General features: G+C 42.5%; 1 pseudogene; it reads left to right on the top strand.

Annotated features, from left to right (window-relative positions):
- Positions 1–246: 246 nt before the first annotated feature.
- Positions 247–1260, top strand: LOC138685565 (uncharacterized; annotated as a pseudogene).
- Positions 1261–5955: the final 4695 nt, after the last annotated feature.

Genomic DNA, 5955 nt, shown 5'->3' with positions numbered 1-5955 from the left:
GTATACGGCATTTGACCTTGTTTGTGTCTTAATCTCGCTCTTGGGATCATATTGAAACCTTCCCGACATTGGATTGGGAAATTTAAATTGGCGTCACGGACAGGATCCCTTGAGACGAGAGTGCCGTACTGTTTCTCAAATACGTGAGACCTCTCAGGAACGTAAGGGGAGCAGGCTTGTGTTGTGTTGTGTTTGAAACTTTACGTGCTGCCTTCCTGAGACGACTGCTTCCCCGCCTTGTGTAAGATGAGTGATAGTAAAATTGCCCCTTTGGGGAAAGAAGTTTTGTTTGATTTTTTAGAAAAACATAAAGCGCGACCCTCTGTGCCTGGGATGGACTGGGCTCAGGGAAATTGGTATAATGTGCCAATTGGTAATATAATAATTGGTATAATCTGGTATAATCAAGTGTTGTTGATCGGATGGTCGCTTTACAGGAAGACACTAGAGTGAGGTCAGGGAAAGGAAAAGCAATTGTCTGTGCCGTTCTGGGTGCCAGTCTGGCCACAGCAGTGGAGGATAGGGATTGCCACCTCACTGCAGAATCTCAAATTATTGAATCCCTCCAAAATCTTGTTCAGTCCCTTTTGGGACAAGTGGCGGGATTAAAAGCACAACTTGAAGCAGAAAAGAACCAAGTGAAACATTTGCAAATTGCTCTTAAGGAGCAGCTCCTTGCGGATACTGTCTGTGAGGAAATTCCTCCAAGATCAAAAATTGGCTACCCCTTTAAGGACCTGCAGGCAGCAAAAGAGAGAGTGGAGAAGTTGGAGCTGCCTTCATTGTGACCCTTAGTCAAAACTGAATATATTTATGATGATGATCAGGACCAGTTCCCCCAAGTTACACTAAAGAGGTCCCCTATACTGCCACTGAGTTGGTAAAACTAAAAAAGGAATTTGGCCGAACCCCTAAGGAGTCAGGAACGGAGTATGTGTGGAGAGTATTGTTGTTGGGGGGGGGGGGGGGGTGGAACACGACCAGATTCTGTTAAGTGAAAAGGAGGCATAAGGGTATTGGGGACCAGGAGTGTTTTTAACTACTAGGGATTACTGTGCCCCTTGGTCTTTAACCCAATGGGCAGCCTATTGGGTGGGGGGTTTGAACCCCTTGGAGAGGGGGGATCCCCTTGCAATTACGGGAACTGTTGATCAATTAGTGGAGAGTGTTGTGGCTGCTTTAGGAGGATTCACACCTGATTGGCACTGCCAAAGCCAGATAAGAAAATGTGGACTTGTGAAGAAGTGGCCCAGGAGTTAATTAATTACAGGTGCAAGTATGGTCCCGTTAACCCTCCAACCACCAAAACAGACTCCAGGGGCTTTATGGGGGCTTAAGTAAAAATAGTTCTGTGCCCTGGGAGTGATAAGAGAACACCCCTTGCTAAATCGCTGGGGGGGAGAGATATCCCAAACAAATGTAATAGACTATGGGCACAGGGATACCAGAAGGGGATCCCGCGTGACTTAATGGACAGGATGCCAACAGACAAATTGGAAAAATTGCTAACAGGGTGGCCTGGTAAATCAGCAAATATAAAAGTGCATTTTGAGAATACTACTCCCAGCACACCCTCCCTGATTGATTTATCAGAACCAAATGCCACCCAAAAACCTGCGGGAAACTAGATCCTTCACCTTTTGGTGGTGAGCGGGGGGGCGTCGAAGGTTGGATGTATATCTGGCAGCTCACCGAAAACAGCCAGGGCGATTTACTAATTACAGGCATTGTAGGGCCAAGACAAGCCCCGGTCACCTTTTTGGTAGATACCGGAGCTCAAATTTCAGCTATTAAGACCAAACACGCTGCTAATTGTGGAATTACACCCTCAAGACCACTTTGCATTTACTTGGGAGGGTCAGCAATTTACTTTTACCTGACTCTCACAAGGGTATAAGCATTCCCCCACTCTAGCTCATCATGCACTAGCGCAGGAGCTAGAAATAATTCAGACAGAGGAGGGGGTCAGTGTTTATCAGTATATTGACAACATTCTTGTAGGTGGGGATGAAACAGAAAAGGTTCAGAAAACTCAGGGTAACATAATTTCTCACTTGGAAAGCTTGAGGCTTAAAATTCCACCAGAGAAAATACAAACACTGTCAAACGAAGTAAAGTTTTTAGGAATTTGGTGGAAGGGAGGAATGACATGTATCCCCCCCGACATCCTTTCCTCATTAGATCAGATTAAAATGCCAGAGTCAAAAAAGGATTTGCAGCACATACTAGGATTACTTGTGTTTTGGAGGAAACATATCCCTGATTTTTCAATTATTGCAAGACCCCTGTATGACTTGTTGCGAAAAGGGGCTCAGTGGGAATGGAATAAACCCCATGAAGAGGCATCGCGATTGCTAATTTTTGAAGCGACTGCCCATCAAGCTTTCGGTCCTATTCACCCCACAGACCCCGTCCATATTGAATGGGGATTTGCCAAGAGCGGGCTATCAATACCTTTATGGTAAAAGGGCCCCGAAGGACACACTCGACCTCTTGGGTTCTATTCTCACAGTTTTAAGGATGCAGAAAAAAGATATACTGCTTGGGAGAAAGGTTTGTTTGTAGTTAGTTTCGCCTTGAGAGAGGCTGAACAGACTATTCAGCAACAGCCTATAGTGCTTAGAGGACCGTTTAAAGTAACCAAACCAGTTTTAGCAGGAACTCTGCCCCCTGACAGGGTGGCCCAGAGCGCCTCTGTGAGGAATGGTATCCACCAGTCTTAGTTGAACTCCCCACAGTGGGAGCCGTACCTCTGGTAATGGAAACCCCGATGAATAAATACGCTTGGAAAGCAAAAGATGGTCATTGAAAAGAACATAAAATCAATAACAGATGGATTATTCCATCCTTCTAATAACAATTTACTTCTGGTTTCTTAGAACGAGCCGAGTCTGTTTTTATTTTCTCTTTCAGGTGAAGACTGTGGAGCTTGCCTGAAGGAATACATGAAGCTGTTGATCGTCTGTGAAGTTTTATCAGTGATTGCTTTGTTAACATTTATAGGATGTTTGGCATACTACCACAGATGTTGTTTTGGTCAACCATTGTTGCCGCCTTCAATATCTGGGGAAATACCTGTACCCCCCTCTTCGGCTCAGGGTGGCAAAATGAATTTATGGCTCTAGGCCAGCAAGTGGCAACACTTTTAATCTGACTAATTGTTGGGTATGTGGTGGACCCTTAGGTTTGGAAAGCTGGCCATGGACTGCCGTCCCTATTTCTCCGAAATGGTTAGTGGGTAATTACAGTGAGGTCAAAAATGATTCTTACTGGGGTGAAGACAGTTTGATTTGTGACCACAGCCCTGGACAATACGATACCCAGTCCAAGGTGAATATTGTCTGAACCAAACACAGAAAGATGGTATTCCTGTGGGAAATAGCAAGTGCAACTGGACTGATACTTACGACAACCATTGCCTCACTGATGGTTGTAGACCAATTGATTGTTCAAACCATAGGGCAGCCGTGTCACTGCCAGAAGGGGATGACCAGGCATATTGTCACCTCTTGAGTTCCAGTTCCCCAAATTTTGTACCTCGCTGGCCCAGATGGGCTTGGGTGAATCAAACAGGACACAGGAAACAGTTTTCCCATTTTTGGTCTTCCACTAATCAGTCTAATAACCGTCTTAATGTTACCTGCTTTTGGCACAAAACAAAGACATTGACCACTTCATGTTCACAGAAAAACAAAAGGAATGATCCAAGCTCTAGAAAACATGATCTGTCAGGCAAGTGGGTTTGTTCAGTTAAAAGAAGAGACGGAAGTACGCAGGGTCATCTCTTAAAGTGCATAAAAGGCTTCTGCATAGAGGTAGGAGATAGTCTGTTCTCCATAAAGATGGATGGAAAACAGTCAGTTTATATTTGAGCTCCATTTGAGCTAGGTAGTGGAAAGAGTAGCACAGTAACAGGCAGGAGGAGATGTTATAGACTTTTCAGTGCAGGATCTATTAAAAAAAAAAAAAAGGCTAGGCAAAAATCTGTTAGGAATGGTAGTGGTATTTCTCTCCGTGCATTGGGGCTGGGAGCAAGCTAGACAGTTCCTGCCACCTAGTCCCTCATCCCTCCCAGCCTCTGACTCCCAACCAGCTCTCTGTTTAAGTTAAATAAATTCATTCAAGGCTTATGAAGAAAAATACTCTTGCCCTTAGTTGAAAGAGCCAGATAAGCTATCATCAGTGCTGCAAAGAGCAGCCTGAAAGAAAGAAAAAGGAAGAAGAGACAGGTGAGCTCCAGGCAGGTTGGCTGGCTGGGGTGACATGGAGGCAGAACATGAGTCTTCCTCTCCTTACTCATCATAATTATGATGAGCTACTGGTAGATGCTTAGCTGTCTTCCTCTCTTCCCCCTTCCCTTGTCTAACAAGCACTCTAGACATTAAGCTGCTGGGTAAAACTAAGATTTAGATTTTTCTGGAAAATATTTGTTCCCTTTTAGCAGCATACGGTAAGTTAAGAAGATTTTAATGTACACAAAAAAAGAAAAAGTAATTGATGTTTTATCGAGGGATAATTATCTGTCTTTCCTGTTGCTTCTTCCTACATAGAAGTTCAGCTGAAAAAGCTGTTTTACTTTTCAACTATATTTCTTCTGGAAGACCTTTCGCTTCTTAAGGCTTTTGAAAATGTGGAACAGAATCTACATAGTAGGTCTGATAAAAAAAAAAGGCTCTATTAATCATAATCAAAAATTGCGATCAACTCCACTACAAGTATAATCTTTCTCTCAAAATATGATAAAAGATAGGATCAATCTTCTAATAAGCTAGTCATTGGAGTATTTTTCTTCTTAGGCACATTCTCTTAACTGGATATGCTGAGTATCACAAACCCCCCCACCTTTATTTGAGAGAAAAAAATTAAGAATATAGTATTTACTTGATGGAAATGAATGAAAATAAATCTGACTTTGTTTTGGTTTCCTCCTTAACTTTTATCACTTTTTAGCCTTATGCTAGAGAAGTAACAAGTTCCAAATCTGCCTGTTGAAGTTCCCAACTTACAGATGTTGAGATCTTAGAAGGGGTTCCTTACCAAAATATCAAGTTTGTTCATTTTACAAATGTCATCAGAGACATAAATCAAAATCAGGGTTTTCTGAAAGGCTTCTGTCTCTGTAATACAGGGAACCAAAATCCCAGATTTACACCCCTCTGTGTGTAGATCTGTTAAATTGTGGCTAAACCCCAACTATTCTGTAGAGTCCTCATTAAAAACATATTAAAAAAGAAATTAAATGTGTTAAGATACTAATTTTACACCCATGATGGGCAAGAGTCACATAAAGGCACCCAGATTTCTGACTGATTGAGTAGTCTAGAAGATAAACATGGTCTTAACAGTAATCATTTATGCTATATAAATGTGCTATTAAAACTATGTATTATAACTTCTCCTTTGAAATTAAAACTAACAAGCTAATTAAACTAATCTACATCTTTGCTGAACCCAATCATTAGGGTATTCTATGACGTTGTCAATTTGTGTGTCAGTGGTTTTGCTGACCCCAAAACCTTTGAGCTTCCTTTAAATAGAAACCTAACAATTTACACTGATCAGAAGTGGCATATGAAGACAAGGTGAAGGAATTGGTTTTGTTCAGCCTGGAGAAGGCTCAGGGTGGATGTTATCACAGTCTTTCGCTACCTAAAAGGTGTGTATAGAGGATGAATGTGCTCTCTTTACAAGGATGCACAGTGACAGGACAACTGGCAGTGGGGGTAAGTTGCTTCAGTGGAAATTTTGCTGGGATACAGGCAAATAATTTTTTACCACAAAACCAATTAAACATTGGAAAAGGCTGCTGTGGTGGGTTGACCGTGGCTGGACACCAGGTGCCCACCAAAGCTGCTCTATCACTCTCTATCCTCAACTGGACAGGGGAGAGAAAGTATAGTGAAAGGCTCGTGGTTCGAGATAAGGACAGGGAGAGACCGTCACAGGCAAAACAGA

The sequence above is a fragment of the Haliaeetus albicilla genome, chromosome 6, assembly GCF_947461875.1.
Source record: "Haliaeetus albicilla chromosome 6, bHalAlb1.1, whole genome shotgun sequence".
NCBI lineage: Eukaryota > Metazoa > Chordata > Aves > Accipitriformes > Accipitridae > Haliaeetus > Haliaeetus albicilla.
The sequence above is the reverse complement of the archived record's forward strand: the minus strand, read 5'-3'. Positions and strand labels throughout refer to the sequence as shown.